Consider the following 24,266-nt stretch of genomic DNA (forward strand, 5'->3'; position numbering starts at 1 on the left):
CTTTTGATTATATTTGTTGTTTTGGGAGAGTCAGAAATCCAATATGCATAGACAAATAGGGTCATACATAGAATTAAATCTCTAAACAGCAAAGGAAGCACCTTATCCAATACAATTAAGAATAGTAGCAAAACTTGGTTGGACATATACTTTAAAACCTACTAATTTTATCCAATAGTGTAAGTACATTATTAGCAAGAGGAATTTCCCAATGCCACCATAATGATCAGAGCAAAACAGGGCGAAATCCTAACAGTCTGAAGCACCTGTAGTGGGATAGTACACTGTGCTTTCTGAAGGCCAAAAATATAGTTAAGCAAGCTGATAGGGCTGGCAAATTTCACCTGTCTTCTTCCCTTAATATGAAAATGTTGTTTGGTGCCAGCTTAGTTTAGCAAACACAGAAACAAGGAGCGCAATAGGACTGCAGAATACAGGTAACAAGCATCTTACATGCAAGGTACACTCCTGGTCATAATGTATATAAGCAAAATCACATACAGCCAGAATGATCCCTATGAATCATTTTAAAACAGTTTTTAAAATTGCTGTACTTACAAGTGAGGGAGAAATGCAACTCTCAAGTCTTCTTCCTTCTTGCCCTCTCTGGATGATGCTTCAGATGATATGAGGACCAGGAGAGTTGATCAGTAGCCAGAAGTGTTTGGCTGTGGTCCAGGTCCAGAGGTGGGTTACATGGGAACATCTGGTGCTGCTGGTTCCTTTGTGAGGAATATAGTGACAGCTGCTGATGTTGCCTCCTGAGCTCGTCAAACATTTCCTTGTACAGTGTCAAAATGTCCGTAATACCATAGATTATCTTGAGGCTGTGTTCCAAATTGCAATCAGATCATTTGCATGATTTATTACTTGGATGAATTGAGAAAATTTCTGCAGGTTCCAGCTTCTGGATCATGCTCATCATCCTTATCCTTATCCTCATCTTCAGCCTCACATTCTGTACTTGATCTGACCAGTTCCTCCAGTGCTTCAACACTCAATACTTGTTGGCCTTGAATTAGCTCTTCCACTTCTTCCTGGATAAGATCAATAAAGCTATCACCACCCACTCACCTGGCCATCTGCACAATGTCCTCGATCTCAGTGGCAATGCTTGGAAATCCCTAGAAATTGTACATGCATTCATTCCACAAGAGCCAGCAGCATACATTCACTGTTTCAGGCTTGATTGCATCCACTGCCTGGTGGACATAGGCAATGTTGAAGGACTTCTGAAACAGCATCCATTGTGTTGATCATCCAGAAGATGACCTTTGTGTAAGCAGTCCTGAAGCAGCACATCACAACTTGATCCAGAGGCTGGATGAAGTAAGTCATGAGGGGCAGGGGAGAACCTCTGTTTTGCTATGTTCAAAGTCCCTTGTGATGCTCAGAAGCACTGTCCACATGCAGTATCACTTTAAACTGCAGGTGTTTCTCCTCACCTCTAGAATGAACCAGCCCAGTTGTGGAAACAATCCAGAAATGATGAAGAAGTCACTCTGGTCTTTTTGCTGGATTGCCAAAACACAGAAAGCAGATTCTTGTTCTTGCCTTTTTGGGCACATGGTTTATCTGACCTGGACACTGGGCCTGGCTTTATTAAATGTCCAGCTGCATTGCCACTGAGCAGCACAGTCACTCGGTCCTTTGTATCTTTGAAGCCAGGGGTTTGCGTTTCAGCTTTGGCCATGTAAGTCCACTCAAACACTTTCTCCCAGAAAAGCTTCATCTCATCTGTGTTGAAGACTTCCTCTGAAAGATAAGCTTTGTCATCCAGCGGTTGCTTTGGTTGCACAGGGTACATTTTTCAAAGACTCTTTGTCTGCAGATGCAGCCTTCCCTGTCATTTGGATATTCAAACTACCCACTGCTCCTTTGGTTTCTCGGCAACTGATGGTGATGATGCCTTGTGTTTGGGGAACCTTCTGCAGTCTGAAGCTCCACCAATCACCTCCTCCACACTCCAAACCCTTCCGTTCTCTCTCCAAACCCTTCCACAAGTCTCTCTGGCCTCCTCAGATCACCCTCTCCAAGCGCCTCTTCTGCACTCAAACATTCTCATCAAGGCTGCTGGGATTGCTGGCCATTTTTTCCTGCTTTCCTGCTCCCTTTCCCCCCACCATTTTATTATTCATTATTATTATTATTATTATTTGACAAAATGCATAAAGCTGCAAGCATTTGCTAAAAAAGCATAAATCTGTGAGTTACCTGTATAAAATTATGAATAGCAAAGTTCATGTGGATATTGTTTTGGGGGTAACCAGTGGTCAAAACCACAAAGATATTGTAATTCCGTCCCTGAAAAACAATTAGTCCCTGCAGCACATAGCAGACACCCTGATTTAGGGACAATGATTAAGACTACCAACTTCAATACTAAGTGAATGGAATTATATGCTGCGCTTTCTTCTGCCGAAGTAGAATCAGAAATACAAAAACACACACTAAAGAAACCCCCAGAGAGATGTTAGTTTTGGCAAAAGAGAAAGGAAGACTCAACTCTGATGGTTAGTTCCTTTTGTATCTTTTTACAACAATTTATTTAATCCTCTCTATTTTCTTATAAACACAAACCATTAAGGGGAACAGACATTGAATTATCTGGTTGAATTATCTGGGCCCTTTTATGCCAAACACTAGGACCATGACCAGCATCGCTCTTTGAGGTGCCAAGATTACATGAGTAATGGCAATATTTTCCACATGGGACCTCTAGTTTCTGCTGTAGTTATCTGATGTGATAACCATCTGAACCAATACATTTACAGCTATTATTTTTTACTACTCCTGCTACACGGCTGACATGCTAAATCCTTGATTCAAAAATGAAATCAAGCTGTAGACAAACTTCAGGGAAGAGTATAGAAAATAAGAAATAGATCACTCACAGATAATGAAGATTTAAGGAAGTCTTATCTAGGTAAAAAGTTTGCTTTTGTTTTCATTATAAAGGATTTTATTTAGAAAGAGACAGGGGCTCCCAACAGCATAAATCCAGCTTGATGTGATGTGCTTTATTATGTTTCTATGTGCTTTCCATGCAAGGAATCCCAAAGTAACTTATCAAGAATAAATAACAATAGTGTAACATCACAAGTACAGCATAAATCAGATAATTAGCAAATCATCAGTAAAATGATTACGATCTATAAAACACTATTAACAAACCAAGAACTAAAAAATAAGCTTAAATTTGTTAGAGAAGCAGCCATTTCACAGTAAATAATAGCTTAGTCTGGTTCAGATGTAATGGCCAGGCTATGGCTTGACTATCATGAATGACCATTTGGTTATCCCCTTGTGTTCTCCATCCCTTCTCCCCCCATGAACCCTTAATTTCTCTCCCTCACTTCCTGGTTTGAGCAAACCACAGTTTGATTTGAATGTCAGATCAATCTAACAGGTAGAGGGAACTGGAGTGTATGATTGCAGGAACAAGGGCATATGTCCAAGGACTATTAACAAATATTCTGAATTAAAGGTTTTAAGCATCATAACCTGTACAACAGAGGATATTTTTAAAAGATAAAATGTAGGTGCATACTTCCTGTTTGACATTTCCAAAATTCAGTCTTCCAGCTACTGACTTAAGCAGGGAATCTGCGCCCTCACATGGATTACTATGCAGGATAGGAACCTTCAGATCATAAGGAATAAGAAAGCACCTCCCATTTGTGACCATCGTGAGTCTTTAGTATCAACAATGGGAAGAAAAACCACATGCTTTAACAAGCAAGTAGCTACCTGATTAACCCCCTAAAACAGCATAATAAACATGAAGGGCCAACAGTGTCATATATAATCATATTGTCTACTATATTAATGGCAGCTATGTTCTGATTATTAAACATGACATCTTTTAACCTTTCAGCATATTGAATATGACACAGCTATTTATTGGCAATCATATCTTATTGCATTCATACTTGTTGTTTCAAGCTCCCTTCCCCAAGCCATCAAGCAAATGGAAAACTATTAAACTGGCCAGGTACCACAAAGCCAAGAATGAATAAAGCAGAAATAAACCAATGTTCTACCTCGTACCTTTTGCTCATGAGAGAGGGAAAGGGGAAAAGAAAGAATAAGAGAGACCAATGGGCCATCAGGCACCTCTCAAGAGAACTTAAGTTTCCCAACTGGTGAGAGATAGATACAGATAAGAGCATCTCAAAGGGCAAGGTGATCTGATCTTTAGGATGTTTATGAATAAAGCTTGGAAACTAGGTAGCACAAGGTGGTTTCAAAATTATATCAAGAAGCGTCCATATATCTGGAGTCCATCTGAAACAAAGATGTGTATTTTGTTTCTAGCCACAAATTAGTATCTTCGTGACAACATGGGTGGCACTTTTTTTGTTGAGCTCAAACACCAGAAGTGAATCTCATTTAAAATCATTCCCTATGCTGTCTCAGTCGGGATGCTACATTGATAGGAATGTAAAAGTCTTTGCAGACACAACAGAATAAGAAAAAAAACTGGCCACAATTTCAAGGAAAGCTTGCAGTCACAATTATACGCTGGCATGAGCATGTTTGCAAATGGTAATAAAGTCACCCTCTACAGGAAAGTGCCAGGCTTTTCTGAATTTGTGCACTTCTTATTGGCTGACCCTTGGAACAGTATTATCGCCGACTATAAACGGAAGCTACTCCAAAGGCTTTTTAGCTGGAAATAAAAGCACCATAATGAACAGATTTGCTAAGGGATGGGCTATTGAACCACAGTGAAAAGGCTAGCATCTCCAGCACCTAAAGATGCCTTTCAGGAGGGAGCCTGCAGCTGAACAGATTGGGCTGTGCATCTCCATCCTTGCATACACAGGAGCCATCTGGAAAGAAACATCTTGTTCTTGAAAGAGCAAAGGATGAAAAGGAAAAATTAGAAATGTGGGCTCCCTGATTAAATGTAAAATGATAGGTGCTTATCTCGTTATTGCCCTTGTCTTAAGCATTGCTAAGAATATACTGTTTATCTCACCTTCACACGCTTAAAGTTTTCTCCTCTTTCTTCTAACCGACTACCTTAAGGGAGCCACGTTGCAAAACAGTGTTGGTTTGTCTTCATGCCAAGAATGATCCTATACAGCATGAACAACTGCAGGAACGAAACAATGCAACATATGGTCTATTCCAAAACTAGGGAAGTCTTAATTTTTCAGGGGTTGATAATCTTACAAAGTGATCCCACATATTTACAGCCTATGGCAATAGCAGGAAAGCGGAGGGCCTTGGGCTGAAAGTAATCTGAAGGTCACCTAGTCTTATTTCTGTGCTTGGAAGAATCCATCACATGCTAAACCTCACACTGATACATATATATCATCTAGGTAACCAGGTGGGGGTGGTGTGCCCCAGGTATCATCACTGGGGGGGGGGGTGACATTCAGTGTGCTGCCTGCCCACGACTCCCAAGCCTACCCTGAGCCTTGAGGGGAAGGTGCGGAGCTGCGCCACCTTCCTGGCAGCCTTCCCCGCTTGCTTTGACAGCTCAGGGGATGCTTGGGAGTCATGGGCGGGTGGCGCACCATTGCCCCACACTCCCGGGCTGCTTCCTGGGGGGAAGCCTCCCTGAGCTATCAAAAGGAAGAGGGAAGGGAGGAAAGCTGCTGGCAAAGCAGAATAGCTCCCCCCCCACAGGAAGCTGGCTGCAGTGCGCCCCTGGGAAGCTCACCATGGGTGGCACCCCCCTGGGATGCTCACCCCGCTCCCTGGGATGCTCACCCCGCCCCATGGCCCCACCGCCAGGTGCATGGCATGTGTGCCACTCCAAGTGCCAGAGCAGCTAGCTCCGCCTCTGTAGGTAACTGAGGAGAACATCACAGGGAGGAGGACTGAACCATTTACAGGAGATGTTTGTAACAAAAACAGCTCATTTTAAGCATGTAAAGTTTGTTATGCACCTGAGGAAGGTAGCAAAGCTCTCTAGGGCCATGCTAAAATCTGGGAGAAAAATGCAGAAATCCCACTTGGCCACAAAAATAATGATCAGGACCAGCAGTGAAATCACCAGGGAGTTTTAACCAGGTCAAATTCTATACTTTAGAATTTCAGGGAAAACTTAAGAAACAGCAAACTGTATTCATGCTAGCTGAACAGATACAGTATATATCAGCTTTCGTTAGATTGCAAAAAGTTTTTAGTTAGTTACTCATGTAGTGTTTACTTGAACTGTAGGTCTATAGACATGTACCTTGGGGAAAGTCTCATTGAACACCCACCCAGGTTTACTTCTGCATAGATATGCATTGGATTGCACTGTCAGATAAGCAATTAGGATTGTACCTCCCCAAAGCTAATTTAACAGGTGATAGTAATATAAAAATGGGGGCCCATTTGTATATTTCTCCAGCCCATGGCAAGAATGCTCCTATTCAGGAGTCATGCCAGCCTGGAGTATGGTAGGTTTCATGAGGGGTCGAATGAAACATCCCGCCCCCCCCCCAGTGAAACCTTTCCTGCTATTAATGTATTTTTAAGACGGATACCCCATTTTGTCTGAATAATCCTTAAAGCAGTATGCAGTATGGGATTTGGAGGAGTTTGCAGGCTTTTTAGCCGGTTCCCCACTATAAATGATTTCACATATACATACAGTATCCAGGAATGTAACTCCTGAATAAGTTGGGAGATGCCTGTAGGTCACAACTACAACATTTATATACACTTGTGAATGTTTAAAGCTGTTCACAGACATAATCTGAGCTACATTTTTTCCTGAATCTGGTTGCTGGTGGCAGGATTCTGCTAAGTAAATAAATATTTATTAAGTCATTTTTTTCCTGTCCATGAATCAAAGCTCAACTGATCTATTGTAAAATAATCACATCAGAAGACCCACAGCAAATATGAGAGATTGAGTCAATGAAAGACACTGCAATAATGAGAATTGTTATGATAGCCTGACAGACTCCCTAGTTTTTATTTTTATATACCTTAACTTCTTTTCATAAGCTTAACTATCATTGCATTTATTTGAAGGATGCGGGAAATGAGTGAGAAAATTTAGAGGCAGATGACCATTTTCGTATGATGGTATTTCACAAGCTACATTGAAATGTTCCTCTCAGACTGTTCTAATTTAACACTTCACTATAGGCCTGATGCAAAATACAATCCTATGACAAATCTATTAGTACCAAGTTAAAGAAGATAAATATTATAAGCCTCCAATACACTTGGTGCCTTATTTTCCCCACAGCCAGCTTTCCTGCTTTATATTTTTATAGTCAAACTCTTTTTCCTTTGCGTTCCCCCCACCCCACCCCAGTGCTACATTTAAATGTACTTTCACACCCTCGGGCTTTAACATCACAGTCTGTTGCCATTTAAAGAACTGAGATGCCACGAGTGTGATGGGGTCATGCATTACCAAAACCATGAATGCCTATTAGTGTTAAAGTTCTGTCCATAAAAGGGATTGGTTCGCCTGGATCAGCTCTGGGAGCTGTGTCTTTATCCTGGCTTGAATTGCCCACAGATCCTGAGAGCTATGAGAAGAAAGAATTGTGACCTACAGGACCTCTGACTTGAGGTCTATAGTATTCAACGACATTGTGCCTGCAAGAAAAGTGGTCATCCAGTTAAAGCCGTGAGCTCATTCCCACTTACCTGGGAGCAGTCATGCATAATATTGCACTGTAAGTGAAAATTCCCAGTTTTTCCCCACAGGTCTATGGGCCAGTTTAAAACAAAACATCTAGTTGCCCCATATTTGTCAATGAGCAACTGGCTTAATACAAGACAGAAGCAGTTTACAGAGTTTTTATCCTAGGCCTATTTAGAACAAATTTGTGATAATTTATGCTCATAGTCATTATGCTCAAATGCAGGATATTTTTAAGATACGATAAGGTGTTGTTTTTTTAAGGGCCTACATTTTAAGTTGGATCACCTCCAACTTTTTGACTTTCTAACAAGCTCATTGTAAAAGTTTTAATTACCATTCAAAAACCCAATTCGGGGATCTGGTTTGCTCATTTTTGACAGCTCTGCAGGGATTTCTTGAACAGACACGTCATTTTCTCTATAATAAGGCAAATCTGCACATAAACGCTCACCTCTGAATAATGTGGTTTATTTTAAACTAGATAGAATCTTCCATCACTAAGACCCTGAAAAGATACCAGCAGTCAGCTGTGGTTTGAGTAAATAAACCACAGTGTCTCACAGGCACACAGATTGCTGCCATGAGGGTTAGTGAGTTGCATAAATAATGCTGGGTTTGCCATTGGTTTAAAAGCCCCACTTTGCCCTTAAGTGGCTTTGAGGACTACTATTTCACAGCATAATCTGCCTCAACACATCGTTATGAGAATAAAATGTGATGAGTCCCACTGTAATTGCCCTGATGGTTTGGAGGAAAGGGTGAGGTGAAACTAGAGCTAAGAATATATGGAGGGAAAAGAATGTTGGAGTGAGAATGGCCCTTCTTTGATGTGCCTAGAGTTCCATCCAAATTCAGTTCCAAAAATGGGCCATTGCTCCTCTACCATGGGATGCTGTTCTCTCTGCCACAGTTGAAGCAGCAAACATCCTTTGCTTAAGATGCCTTATGAAAACATGCCAGGTTTTTCGAGGATGCATAAGATCAGGTTCTGGTTTTTATGTCTGCATGTATTGCTCTTGTTTTATTTCTCTTTAAATATTTTTATACTGTTGTTTTAGAGGTTTTTGTGTAGTATTTTTGTTTATGATGTTGTTTACTGCTTTTCTGTTGTACACTGCTTAGAGGTCTTTTTAAAGATTAAGCCATTTATAACTCATCATCTTGTCTCTAGCAGTGACCTAGTGAGAAGCCCCAGCAGCTGGATGCCTGGGGATGTTGCAGCAGTTAGGTTCCTGCAGAGGGTTGCACTAGGTGACCTTGAGGTCCCTTTCAGCAATTGGCATTCAGCAGCATTCTTCTTCTGAACACAGAGGTTTCACTTAGCCATCATGGCTAACAGCTACATACCAACTACAGAACAAATTAATGAAGATTGAAATGTAATCATCCTTCAGACTTAGCACTTACATGACTTTTGCAATATAGTTTTTGGCTCAGGAAACATATTAATATACATGAAAGAGTGTATTTAAGCACATATATTTAATATTAATTTTCATATGGATTCTTTTCTAAAGATTAATGTAGAAACAGGGTTAGAAAGACTTGACTACACACACACAGTTGTCATGAGCTAGGAACAGAATGATCAATTCTTTCCTACCTATCTTGAGCAAGAATTCACAGGAAAGTCTGGAAACTTAAGTTAGAGTTGAATAACTCCTTGTTGATTGTCTACACTCGTGATCTTGCAGTGGGGCCCCAAGTGAGAAGATATGTGAGTTTCCTGGGAACCACAGGATCAGGGATTGGGGAAACATGTCCAGAGGTATCTTGGTGGATAAGCATTGGCTCAGGTCTAGTTTCTGGGGTGCTTCCACACTGTGGAACAACTGTTTTTGTTTATAACATCATCATCATCATCATCATCATTTGCTTTTTTCAGAAAATTGAAACTCGCAGCAAATTACAAAAATGAACATTAAAACAACTATAAAAACAAGGGTTTAAAAAGATCTTAAAACACACATGTATCTCAAAAGATGATCCAATTCAACCCCACTCCACTAAAAAATAAGAAGGAAACAAAGATCCAATAACCTGGGAGGACAAGTATATTTTGCCTGGTGCAGGCTCTGTTTTGAGTCACATTAGGGGAGGCAGGCTTTGGGCTATTGGGATCCTGAGCATTAGGCTTTATCAGTCAAAATCAGCACTCTGAATTGGGTCTGGAAACTAACTGGTAGGCAATGCAGTCATTGGTGTCTTGTGCTCAGACCATCTTGCCCCAGTGAGCAACTTGGCTGCTTAATTACACACCAGTTGAAGTTTCTGAACCATCAACAAAAGTAAAACACAATGCAGTAATCTAACCACAGCACAGAGAACATATGTTAGGCTATCACTGTCTTCATGGAATTGTAGAATGAGAGTTCCAGCCCAAATCCCTGCAATGTTTTGCCCAAAGTGTGGCTCGAACCCATGACCCTGAGATTAACAGTTTCATGTTCTACCAACTGAGCTATCATGGCTGGGCCACTGTCCAAAGTTGATGGAAGGCACTTTTTGCCACCAAAGCCACTTGAGTTTCAAGCAACAGTATTGGATGCATGATGTAGTGATTGAAATGTCCCATTACTTTTCAGCTTCCTTGTCCCCTTCTCCACAGCCCAGAAAACCCAGGTTATTGGCTGTTGTTTTTTACACAGTGGAACAGCTTCACCATTTTCTCTAGCTGTGGACAGCCCATCATGGAGCAGTTCTGGCCTCTTCAGGTCAATAATGGCCTGTATAGATTGTGCTCTAGCAATTTCCTTTACTACGGTTCATCTCTCTTCTCTGGGAATCAATTCTACACTACTTTAACCCTTCTGTTTCCAAATTGCATTCCCCTTCTATCCATTTTCCTCCCTCCTCCCCCCCCCCAAAAAAAAATGCAGCAGGGGAACAATCATGACTGGGAAAACAGTGAGGGGAGTAATTAACCCTCATACTAAGTTCCCACACCATCTGGGGTTAGGGAAAGGGATATTGATAATTTGACTATGCTGCTGGAATGGTATTTGGATTCCAAAAGTATCAAAGTGAAGTTACTGTTCTATGTGCAGCTTAAAGCAGAGCAGCAATGACCGGCTACTGCTAAATCGTTCGCATCTGGAAGTACCCTAGGTCGAGCTCTTCTGTGATCTTTGTTGCTGATCCCTTCGATTTGACGGGCCCCTCATCATTAAAGTCAGTCTGAATTGCTGCCTAGGGTACGAATCATGACTAACAGTCCCTAAGCATGCATCATTTTGCAAATTGTCGAGACTCAAAATGGAAGGAGGCAAACAGAGATGGCAGGTTAATAACATTCAGTCTGATTAGGGCCTTTCTGCAATGGCTACGAAGCAAGTAAGAAGCATCTGTACAAGCTATAGACTAGTATGCTGGACTTACACTGAGGAGTTGTGGTTGTCTTTAATCTATCACCTACTGCCCTCATTCGTATGATGATAATCCTGGAACCCTGGTGATGTATAAAAGAATTGGAAACTGACTTACAAAACTGAATTTTTTTGGCTTATGAAACAGATAATGGAGATATTTCTAGTGGGAAACAGATATAATGAGTCCTTTACATAATTGCATTTCAAACGATCATAACAGTATTTCATTAATAAAGGGTCTATCTAAGTAAGTACTATGTATGTCGAATGGAGAACATGTGATCTACAGATGAAGGGAGGTAATAAATTTACCTTATTCAATGAATGAATAAATACATTTACAAAGTTTGACAAAGAACAAAGGGGTTAGAGCCCTGACTGGAGAATTGCTAACTAGCTGGTACAACAGACTGGGAATCAAGATAGGACACAGAATGGCCACTTACATTCAGAAAATATGGGAAATGGATCACATCATTTCCTATACAACTGGATTCTTCCAAAGGAAGAGGAATCTGGATTCTTCCAAAGGAAAGGATCTGACCCTAACTCATATCCATATGACTGACACAAATATACAGGTATAACTGTTTGGTAAAAGTTCCCTCATTAATTTGGACCCTTTCTCCAGGTGACCCGAAACTCAAGCTTGCTTCCAAAAACAGACCACAGCTCCAGTTTTCTAGCCTAGCACAGTCAGCCTGATTCACATTGCCTACTATCGATCAAACTCAAACTACCTGCCTTTAGGGATCTCCGTCATTTCCTACCAATTTGGGAGTTTGTCCACCCTATGAAAGGTGTGGGAAACCTTTTTAAGTTTGAAGGCCACATACTCTTCTGGGAAACCGTCCAAGGGATGTATGCTAGTAGCATTATCAAAATCCAGGGAACATTACAGTGAGGCAGGACACTTAAGGTGTGAAGCAGAGTCCATGAGAGGTGTGGACTAGGCAGAGGGGGCATGGCCTGGGGAGTATTCCAATGGCCAAATAGAGAGGTCTGGAGAATTGTGTTTGGCCACCAGGCCTGATGGTTCTCATGCCTGTCCAGGTCACACTTCCCCCACTCATCTGCAAAACATTTCGAAAGTGCTTGCTTGTTTTGTGGCATCTCCAGAAGTTGAGTTTCCCCACCCTGCCCTGCATCTTTACTTTCCTTCCTGCTTGCTGACTCATTTCATCTTTTGCATCTTCCCTTCAGCTTTTGCCAATGCTGCCACCACACGATGGCCTTAACAGTCTTAGCAGGGACTATGTGTTGGCTGGGCAAGGAAGGAGAGCAACAGAAAAGGCAAGCCATCTTTGTGTTTTGTCTAGCTGGTGGGGTGCCATTCACAAGCTGTAGACCACATGCTGCTCACCCCTAAGAACCAGTCATGCTTGCACAAATGTGGAAAAGTTACTAGCACAATTTTGAAGCCAAGAAAGCCTAACAATAACCGTAAACTCTTAATGAACAGGCCTCCAGAAAGGACCAAATTCTTGAATGGATTGCCCATTTTAATGGGAAGCTCTGGGACAGTTGAAGCACCATGTTTTCAACCCCCAGGTGCTTTGGTGCTGAAACTGGTCCTCTTATGTGTATTATAATATATGCCAAGCATTTTGAAATATGTTTTTTTTAGGCTAACCTTCTCAATCACTTGCCAAGTCCTTAAAACCATGACAAGAGAAGGAACATAAAGAAAAATAATACCTGGTCAAGGCATTTAAGCCTGCCCTGTCTAGATGATTGACAATGTAAAACTTGATTTGTGAACCTTTCTTCACTATTTATTGTAATTCAGTTAAAGGTATGCTAAGATTTAGAGCAATCTTTACAGGTCAAATATATTTAAATGCATTGACTCCAGGGATCATTTTCAGAGCTATGTTTTAAAAGTACAAAGAGATAGAGAGTTAGGCAGAGCTAGAGAACCAAACAGTGTCAAACGCCAACTCACATCATCCACAGGCAGCATGGCCAATGATCACGGATGATGGGAATTGTGGTCCAACAACATTTAGACAGCCACTGGTTCTCCAGCTCTGGTTTCAGACTTAGATATCTAACACCACATTCCTATTGTGGCAGAACTTGCAGAGAGACACTTACACCTAAGCCAGCAGATCAGTGGCATAGCGTGGGGGTGCAGGGGGGGGCCAGCCGCACCGGGCGCAACATCTGGGGGTTAGGGTTAGGGGGCACAAATCCATGGGTTAGGGGACGCAAATTACTTGCCTTGCCCCGGGTGCTGACAACCCACACTACGCCACTGCAGCAGATACAAGCAAATAATCTGTTTACACACAGGTGGTTTAATCATTGGAGCAGTATTTTCGGTCTACTTTTAGACCTCCCTTCATGCCATAGGATCTCAGGGAAATGGCACATCAAGATCAAAGAGGACACTTCCATAACCAGGTACACTGAAAACTGAAGCAATCTTCTGTGAGTGCAATCACTGAGATATACAAGTGGACCACTCCCTTGAGATGCCACTTGTACATATGAGTCAATGTAGGTAACATATTAATTAGTACACTGGGGTCACTAACCTTTTCATACCCATGGGCCCATTTGGCAAACTGGAGAAACTGTCACGGCCACCATGAACATGCCATGACTTGTTTCCATTGTGACCCATAAAAGGTTGTTGGTAGCATAATTGTGAAGTGGGAGCACAGCTGAAAAGGAAATAGTCCTCTCACCAAAATTGCACCCCAAGCCCCAACCCTGCAGTGCCGGGGAAGGACCCATTCTGCATACCAATTGTGAGAAACATCAGCAACAGCCTGGTTGAGGAATACAGGGAAAATAGGAAGCTGCTTTATACCACACCAAGCTGTCCATCCATCTTGCCCAGTCCTGCCTACTCTGACTGGCAGTGGCTCTTTGGGGTACTAGGCAGAGAGGTCTTTTGTATCACCCACTAACTGATCATTTTAACTGGAGATGTCAGGGATTGAAACTGCATGTTCTTAACCACTGAGCTATGCCCCCTCCCTCTCTGGGCAGTCACATTCAGGCTAGAATAGTTTCCTCTGAGACCAGTAATGCTAAGACATTAAGCACAGAGTTCCACTTGGGCCACTTGGGACATCTGAAAGCAAGATTACTATACAGTGGTACATCGGGTTAAGAACTTAATTCGTTCTGGAGGTCCGTTCTTAACCTGAAACTGTTCTTAACCTGAGGTACCACTTTAGCTAATGGGGCCTCCCACCGCCGCCATGCTGCCACCACGTGATTTCTGTTCTCAACCTGAAGCATCTGTAACCCGAGGTACCACTGTATACACCATTCAATAGTGCCTTTTTGACTTCCACTAAGTGCAGCTGAGACAGGAAGCCCACCCAGCAAGATAGTTGAATACCACCCCCACCCCCCCGGAAACAACTCGTCCATTGGGGCGGAGCTGCAATGCTAGCTTCCTGGCGGCAAGGGTTGATGCCATCAGCGAGGTTGGTGTGGTCTGTGCCAGCCTCTCCACAATCTTGCTCTTCTCCCCTTCTCTCCTGGTGAGTGGCAGCAATCCTGCTACCGGGAAGATGGTATTTCAACTCCCTCAAACAGCGCAATCCGTTTCTGAGTATCCTCACTGTCCATTTTGTTGGATTTTAGGCATGTTGTGTAATAGAAAAATATTAAATCTCTAATATTAAATAGCGATGACACAGCCAAAATATCTGTTCTGCATTAGGCACATCTCTAGCACTGAGTATGTTCCCATTAGAATGAGAAAAATGTGAATTCATTTTTTCTGGAAGTTTCATGTGACAGTATCCTTCTGCCAGGAACCATGTGAGAATGAGCAAATTCTCACACTTTTGTTCTCCTAAATAAGCACATGCCTGAAGCATTTTAACAGCTGTATTAGCCTCCTAACATCAAACCTAGACATTCAAAACATTTTTAGGCATCAAATCTTCAAAAGGAGGAAATGCCACTTTAACACTCTGAGCAGGAATGTTAAAAACAGACCCCAAGCTGAAGCAATTATTTTGTACATCGGCCTTCATCAACCTGGTGCCCTCCAGATGTTGCAGACTACAACTTCCATCAGGCCCAGCTCAAAACACCTGGAAGGCGGCAGGTTGATGCAGGTTGTTAAACATGTAGGCAGCATACAACAGGCAAATATACCTAACTTCTTGTTTCTCGTCACCCTTGAAAATGTGTAATAGTAATGGATTTCCTGTCTTTATATTGGAATGCTTTTAACAGGCTAATGTGAACTTCAGAGAAGGACATATATGAGACATCTGTAACAGCCAACACAAGTATGTTGGGAGGAACACCCTAAAAAAAGAGAGGAAATGATGAGATATAGAGATGCATCAGTGTAAATCTGTCCATTTGTTAGTGAAATCTGAAAAATAATAATCTGATGCCTCCAAAAATTAGAATAGCTGTTTGCTAGCAAACAACAAAAAGCCCTACTTAGAACAAAGATTCAGCCTAATGCAAATTAAACTGGATTTATTATCAATCCCTCAGAATCGGCTGTTCACATTAAAAATGAGAATTACAATAGGTCCTTGACTGCAGAGCAACATTATGCCAAGAATTAGTGTTTAGTTTTGTATGGGGTTATTAATATATTTTATTCAGAAATTTAGCAGGAGAAAGACCAAACAACTGGACGAAAAAGGAGAAAGACATTTTGGTGGCAAGGTTGAACCCTTCCAAGCATCGCAGCCACAACTTCAGGAATTGGACAGATCCCTCTTAATGAACAGTTTGTTCCTCTACAAGTCAGCTGGTGTGATCTGGGTGAGCAACATCCTTTTATAAGGTTACAGCTTTTAATAGCACTTTTGCGTTAAGCTAACATGCTCGGCACTTAACTCCAATAGTCACTAAACATTTTTACAAAGAATCCAGTGCCTTTTCTTCTAAGCTGAATAATATGTTTGTCAATATAGTATACATATAGTATATAGTAAATGCAAATAGTATACATTTATTACCACAGCTATTTTAAACAAGCAAGGCCAACTTGGGAGTATTATTTTCAGTACATTTAGTAAAAACAAATTAGAAGTCTGGAAAATCACAATCAAGCCAGATGGATTAGGTCCCTTAAAGCTTTTCCCCCTCATCTATGTGGCTTTCTTGGAACACTTTTCTTTCAGCACTTAATCAGGAAACTAGCACAAAGGAGAGACTTGTATATACACATCAGTACAGAAAACAGCATTCTAATTTCACTTTGTAAACCATTTTTAAAAATGAACCAAGATGCAATACAAGGCTGCTGAAAGCCTTAAGCAGTTTACCATGAAGATTTATTTGACCTCCATTGAGGTCTTTGACCTCTGTTTTCCCCTCTTATGACTTTGTTCTTTCCACTAAACACTTTACAAGTTCAAATGAAATAATTGTATTTTCAGCCTAGTACTATTATTTACCAGCTTTGAAAATTAAAAAAAAAAGGGTACAGGGGATGATCACTCGCTCCCTGCTCCTTGGAGTGCCACCTGACCCCACTCACCTGCTCACACAAATGCACACATTCCCATTCAGCATAAGAAGGAGTGCTCTCTAGAGCACTTAACCCATTAAACATTAACATCAGTCAACAATTTCAGAAACTTGGAACATATATTTTGAGCATGGCTAAAGTTCCTGGTTTGTATCCACCAGGGTTTTGCACCAACAAAAAGCATGTCTGCTTGTGCAACTCAAGGCACCTGAGTTTTGCTTTTAAAAAAAAACCCCTACTCACTGCAGCCCCCTGGAACCCCTTAAAAATGCTTTCGTTGGGAGATCCTCTGGAAGGGTGTGGGTTAGAGTGCAAACAACTGCAGTCAGCAGAGGGGAATCAGCAAAAGCTAGATGCCGTTTGTCACATTAGCATAAGCACCTCCTTGCTACTGCAAAGCTACCATTAGATTCAACCCCCTAAGACTAAGAGGTACACCTCAAAAACCTGCAATCTGTATAAAACCAAGAACCCCTACATCACAATGATGAGTTCTAACTTTCTATCTGGCCAGGCAATGTTTGTGCTAGGTTTGTGGGTTTGTTATAGTTACTTGCAGAAGAGGTGAAGTAGCAAACATATTAACATAAGAAGAGTCTGCTGGATTAGGTGAGTGGCCCTTCTAAAGCAACATTCTGTTCTAACAGAGGCCAACAAGATGCTTGCAGGAAGCCAGCAAGCAGGACAGGAGTGCAACAGCACTCTGCCCACCTGTGATTCCCAGCAACTAGTATTGAGAAGAACACTGCCTCTAATAGTGAAGGTAGAACACAGCCATCACGGCTAATAGCCTCCACATCAAAGGGCAAAGTTGATAGACATTACAGCTACATGACTATCCTATGGATCCAGAGACCTTGCTCAACTGTATCAGCTGGCAGCAAACACCAGCAATTATATAGCTACAGTATAAAACAAAATACAGAGCTTCCTAGATCTTATACCTCCATGACAGCAGTGGGGGATTGGGGGACATTTATATTTAAAAAGGTCCTCAGTAGCAGCAGCAGCAACAAAAAATTGTCTCGTCCTTTGGAAGCGGTCACCAGTCTTGCTCTCCTATGGAGAAATAACATAACTAATCTTTGTATAAGGGGCAAACACAATTGTCATCAACATAGATGAAGTTGCTATCATCTATAAGGAAAAGACAGGCAACAAAGGAAGTTGTTGGCATCCTTTTGTCTTGAGAGATAATGGAGTGCACCTCTGGGCATGAAGTCAAAGTGCTGGAGAATCACAGCACCTACTGTGGCTGCAGAGACCTATCCTATCTGCTTTTTTATTAGGTGGGATAACAAAGGAAGTATCCAACCTAATTTTTAAAAAGCAGGTAGGATTATTATTCCATGGAAAGCAGTTAAGAAAAAATTTTCACTGAAGGAATTAAATTTCAACCCCACTGTTTTCCTCTATTTTGAGGTTTTCAGGTGGTAATTTATTCTCATTACACAAGAAAGTTGTTGGATAAGCATCATCAAGCCTGCACCAAAGTTATTATCCAACCAGATTTGTCTGAGACACTCAGTCACACAAGTCAATTGTGTATCCCCATTTAACTATACTTCTCACTGTCTAATGTGTGTATACTTTACTGCTGCTTGTCCAAATGTATGGCCTCATGACATCAGGATTTTTTACTGGAGTGTTACAGCAGATGAAAAAAACAATTACATATATTTCACAAGCACACACACAAACTGTGTACATCTTATCCCATGTCCCACTAAATTCTTTAGGACCACTTGAGAATACCCACTCATCAATGTATTCATTGTGCCTAGTGAGGAGATCTAAAATATGTGAATAGGCACTCTGGGTGCTGCCCCCATAATCCTTTGGATGTTTCCAAATCCTGAGTACAGAGCAGGAAGCACAGTAAGAACTTTTGTTGGCTGCAATCCTAGACCCACCTACCTGGAAGCAAGTCCCATTGGACTCAATGAGACTTACTTCAGAGTAGATGGGTTGCACTGCATGGTTAGCTGGGTTGGCATTTAATAGAAAGGATGCAGCTGTTTAAAAAATGGGGCTTTATTATTATGTTTTTATCCGTTATATTGCTGACTGCTTGTCATGTGACTAATACCTACTGCAGTGTCCGTACCAGAAAAGGCAAAACATAAAAGTGAGTGATATAATATAAAAAACCAAGATGTTTCCAAAAGGCATACGGTCTGTATACATTTGCAAATAACACTGTATATACTCTCATTCTGTACTACAGATATGCAAAAGCTTTTAACTGAACTTTATAAAGATTTTATAATGGCAATCATAATACTACATTTGCCTTGTATATTAAATATGTTCGCTAGATTGACATTGCCAAAAGGACATCAGTACATGTGTGTTTGCGAAGCATTAGGGATTCTAAAGTATAAGATAGTATCAGCTATTTAATAATTAGCTTGTTAAATAATTGTACTGTGTGCTGCTTTATTACTTAAGCATTTTTCTCTCCGTGGCAACTCTGGCTGAAGGAGAAGTGAACTACAAGTTTCTCGAGTATCTACACATTCAAGAAGTGAGAGGCAGAGCTCCCTCTAGAAGAGAAAATAAGTAATTCCCCATGGATGTCACTTAAAGGAACTGGTTAAAACCAAACAAAAAAATTACAGGTAAGAAATGCTAAAAATCCCAGAGCAAGTTTAAACCAATCTACTTAAAACTGATATTGTCTGAGGGGTTTGGGTCGCAATCCTCAAAGCAGTTTTTTTCTAGAGTAAGCTCACCATGGTCAATGGGACTACCGCTAATGAAAACTGGGATGGAAAGCTGAAATGCTTTTATCATTATACGGTATGTTACAAATAAAAACCCAAACACACGCATAGCTGTTTCAAACTGAAATGCGCATAAGACCTGTGCATTTGTAAATCTCCCATTTCTGTTATGAACTCTGCAAAAGATTACATTTTGTTTGGGTGATAACTTTTTCACACAATGACCTCTCTTCAAATCCACCTAAATCCTAGGCAATGGGAAGATTTAGAATCTAAAATTTAGGTGGACTGCATATTAGTACTGTGTCTATCTGGTAGCTTTGCATCAAAATAATCGTTGAAGGTGCCCTTAAAAAATCATGCAGACTCCATATTTTTTGCAAGTGTTATGCTTCTGTACAAGAAACAATATTATTTGATTTTTTTCAAAATCCCCTCCAACTGACTGATGCGTAGCATGAAAATAAGACTTATCTTCAGCTGTTCAGATTACGTTTGTACATAAAAATCCCCAAAATATTTGCTTACATAATACTGTATTTAGTCACTTAAACAATTTAAGGTGAAGCATTCTTTATAAATACCATAGGTACATACACCTCCACGCATTATTTCAAAAGCTTTTCGTGTACGAATTTCTAAGAAATTAAGCTGTTCTGGATACAGAATAATACTCAAACAAACAAATCTTTTAGAGGACCAACAAAATGCAAATTGCCGCCATTCCTCTGCATGCCTACTCAGAAGTAAGTCCTATTAAGTTAATGGGGCTTACATCTCGGTAAGTAGGTAGAGAATTGCAGCTTTATTCATACATTTTTTTACTTCTAGAATTGTATACTAAGATCACAGAGTTTACAGCTCTGAGAAATATATATAGTATTATCAGGCTGGGGGGGGGGGAGTCACCATTAGAATACTAGACATAGTGCCTTGGCTGGAAAAAATATATAGTCATCATCAATATTTAGCAACACATAGAACTCAACTTTCATAATACCTTATGGAAGTATTTGTACACTTGCTTGTCAAGTATTTTAACACTTCAGTCTCAGAATACTGTATGTCTCAAATAATAAAACTGAGTTTGCTGTTTTTTAATCCTCATTTATCATTGTATAAACAAAAAAAGGCTACAACATGAACAAATGTTTCAATTTCCATCTAAAGCCACATCAATCATATTGAGGCTTCGAGAAGGGTAACTTGTAAAACATGTCTTTAAATTCTGCACAATATTTGTAATAAACTAACTGTATAAATCCATCAACCACCATTAACCTTGATTTGGTTATTAGTATTATTCTAGTAACTGGACAAATAGGTATATACTTTTCTCAGCTCTCCATCAAGTAGTCCCCTTCTACCTCTGTATCTCTCCAACAACCTTTGCTACAAACTCCATGCAAGATATTTCAGCAGTCTTACGAACCATCAACATACAATACAGCTTTATCCCATAATTCTCGTTATATATTTGATATGAACAACTGTCAGATGAGTTAAGCACGACATATTTTGTATTTGCTTAGTGGGAAGGGGGAGAGAAGAGTCAGGCTTTGAACTGTGGGATCAAACTCCTAATTCTGGCATAAAATCCCTTAAAACAGAGCTAGCAGGTTGTCATCATTCATTAACAAAGCTCACTTAAGCACTCTTTTAATGTGTAGGAAGATTATGTTGGAATGAAATAGCTACAGAGAAGCATTTCATGCTTTTGCAACTGCAACACTCATAATTTCCAACAGCATGCCATTATCCTATGTCCTGTGGCTCTATTTCAAAATTTGCTCTGTTCACAGTATCTGTCTCCTGTTATGGTTTTTACTAGAAACAAATTAGGTTCGAAGACCTCTTATAATGGAGTAGACTCGTTGACAATTCAATGGAAATACACCAGTGCAGATGAGTACTGTGGGTGACTCCCCACTCTACTTCTCAATTCTCAAGTCATGTATGTTTCATACATTCCAAGGTACCAGAACAAAGTAATATGCTACCTTAATCTAGACCTCACCCTAGGCAGACACTTCTTTCCCCCAGACTAAAACAGCAACAACTCCTAAATGTCTCCCTAGACATAAAACTAGGTCAGGTGTAAATAAGAAAAAGTCTTGCAGCGCCTTAAATATTCTAGCCTTCACGGTGCCACAAGACTTTTCATTGTTTTTGCCACAATAGATGAGCATAGCTATCCCTCTGGAATAGATCAGGTGTACTTATTCATTTGAGACACTGTATTTCTTAGCAATCTGAAGTCTCCTGAAGGTTTTGCTTTCTGTCTCCATTCCAGCATAATGAATGGATGTCAAACATACACATATTTAGCAGATATAATTCACTGCCAGCCCAGCTAGATGATAGCTCTTTAAAACATCAAGTTTCAGCTGCTGTGGTTTTAAACGTAGGATTTAAGATTAACCCTGTGAGGCTTTCTGTTGACTCAACTGAACGTCTGTCCTTATAATCTGTTTGTTATATCCGATTTAGAATTAAAAATAACTCTTGCCATTAACAATAGTCAAGAAGACACAGAGAATCTGGGCAAAACTAGGGCAGCTTTTCATCAGCTCGAAATGTGGTTGCACAAATAAGGCTCATGCTGTGGGGTTAAAACACCTAAGTATCTAAAACGACTATATACTGGCTGACCTCTGAAGAGAACCCAGAGTGTTTGAAAAACATGGAATTAGCTGCTGAAATATGGCATTTTCTACTAAAATTCACAAGGTCAGAAGCACAGAGGTCCGTTTCTCTCCTCCAGTCACAAATCAACATTAAGAAAACAAAACCTGACATCTCCCATGACAATTGGAAGGAAAGATTTATTAGAATGCTAATACCATCTACAGATTGTGGCCGTGTATTTTTGTTCTCTGCTCATTTAGAACTCTACTTGGAAAGCTTTCCAGTTACATTTACCTAGAGACTTCTTCCTACCACTTCCCATCTGACAGAAATCACTCAGCTGGGTCTGATGAATAATGGTAAAAGGCAGCTTGTATCAGCAATGATTGAATTACAGAATGTTGAAGATTACAGAATGCTATGAAGCCTCATTCCAATGAGTTTGCTTAATTTACGTACTATACTCCAGTAAGCGGCTTGATGTCTTTATAAGAAAACATCAAGAGACACCATATTATTAAGGGAGAAAATAACCAATTCCACAACTTTTTTTTACTTCTTTAACTTTTTGTTAACATGCAAGTAAGCATACATGAATTTTGTTTTCAACCACACCACTAACACCATATGGCATGGATATATTATCAATAGGCCATTAATAAATTGCCCCAAGATGAAGCAAAAAGACTAAGAAAACTATGAAGGAGAAGTAAAGGGGCATGCTTAATGTAAATACAAATTTTAAAATCTTACAAGGAAGGGTAGATCAGAGATCCATGACAATCAGTATTTTCAAAAGCATCACTTTAGTCATGTGCCATTACCACAACCATCACAACCAAAACCTTGCCCGTCCTTTAGGGAATACTGCCGGAGAATAACACCTATTTCTGTATCAAAGCTTACAATGCTGTGCATCAGAAAGGATGCAAGTGAAATCTTAAGATGCTAATCAAACATATTGGGGGTTGAGGGTTGGTTGGTTTAGTACCTGATGTTGGAAATTGTTGATGCAGAAACTCTTTCTTTATCAAATAATCAATGGTTAGGAGAAGAGATGTGAAATCAGAGAGGTCGACACTTTAAAAATGAACTGCAATTAACTTTTTTTTCCCCAAAACACCCCCTTTGTTGTTGTTGTTCCCTCGGGGAAAAGGAAAACAAGTAGCAAACAGATCCTTTCGGAAGCTGATTCCCCTTCAACCCGTCAGCAGGAGCTTTGAAGATCTGCTTCCTGCCTTATAAGCAGTTTCATTGCTTTGGACACTGCTTTGAGCCTGTTTCCGTCACTGGGTTGCAGGCAGGATTCATTGCCCCCCCCCCGTCCGCCCCACGTCTCCACCCCTCCCCCTCTTTCCATTTCACCCCATGTCACCCACCAGCTGACTTTTCCTCCAGAAGAGAAACAGTAGGTGGGTGGAGGGCTTTTCGGAGCGGAGTGGGTGGAGATTGTCAGACGTCCACCCAGCCCAGCTTCACCCCACCGTTAGCACCGCCGTTGCTTCCCCCAAGTCAGCAGCCACGGGCCAAACTGCTTTCCCAGGGTCGGAGGGAGAAACATGTGCTGCTCCCGCCCCAGCAAGTCGCCCTTTCCAGAGAGAGGCCAGCCGGGTGCTCCTCCTCAGCCTGCCTCCTCCCAGCTTCCTTCTCTCTCCACAGACACGAGACACGACACACACACACACACACACACACACACTCCGAGAGACCCCGGCCGAGCCAGGAGGCGGGAGGGAGCCGCCAAGAAGCCCCTCCAAGCAGCAGCAGCAGCAGCAGCAAGCAGTGCCGCTCCACGCTCGCTGCCTTACCTGGCAACCGGCGAAGCTGGCGCGCTCTGTCCTTCAGAGCCTTGCTCTCTCTCTCGCTCGCTCTCTCCCTCGCGCGCTGCGCCTCTCCCGGGATGGCAGACTTCAATAACAAAGCCCCGCCAAAATAATAATGGCACTCAAAAGTGTGCGGGGACGCCAGTCGCCTCCCACACCCCCCGCGCGCGCGCGCACGCACGCACACCGGCGCCAGGAGCAGCTCCGCGTAGTGTCCCCCCTCCCTCCCCTCCCCGGCTCGCAGAGAGCTGGGCTTTGCGTTGGGGGTTAAGTTTCAGCCGCTGCTGGCAGGCAGGCAGGCAGGCAGGCTGGCTAGGAGGAGGGGGAGGAGAGGCGCCGGGCGGGGAGGGGGGCCGGACCGAGCCGAGGCCGGAGCACCACGGGCTCTGCAGCTTCTCCAGGAATCCCTCCACAGCAAGGCAAGAGCATCATCGCCCAGCCGCCGCGGCCCCATTGGCCGGGAGGCGGGGCTTGCTCGCCGCGCGGCCAATCCGCCGGCCGGATTCCTAGGTGGGGCTTGGCTTAGGCGGCAGCTGCGCCCATCCCATGGCTACGTTCGCCTTTCCATCGCTCTGCTCTCGCCTCCCCCCGCCTCCGCCCAGCAGCCCAGCGCTCTCTTCCAGCGGGGAGATGCTGGGG

General features: G+C 41.8%; 1 protein-coding gene across 4 annotated transcripts in view; it reads right to left on the minus strand.

Moving 5' to 3' along the window:
• The window catches only part of SYT1 (synaptotagmin 1), a 347,729-nt gene extending 323,706 nt beyond the window's left edge, over positions 1 to 24,023 (minus strand). The window contains exon 1 of one of the 4 annotated variants that reach the window (XM_081878593.1): positions 23,613 to 24,023. The gene's annotated coding sequence lies outside the window, so the exon portion shown is untranslated. Of the gene's footprint in view, positions 1 to 22,795; positions 23,062 to 23,183; positions 23,310 to 23,612 lie in introns of those variants that run through there. The other 3 variants (XM_081878590.1, XM_081878592.1, XM_081878591.1) reach the window with 3 other exon arrangements.
• Positions 24,024 to 24,266: the final 243 nt, after the last annotated feature.

The sequence above is a fragment of the Podarcis erhardii genome (assembly GCF_964252035.2).
Source record: "Podarcis erhardii genome assembly, chromosome: 10".
In the NCBI taxonomy this organism is placed as follows: Eukaryota; Metazoa; Chordata; class Lepidosauria; order Squamata; family Lacertidae; genus Podarcis; species Podarcis erhardii.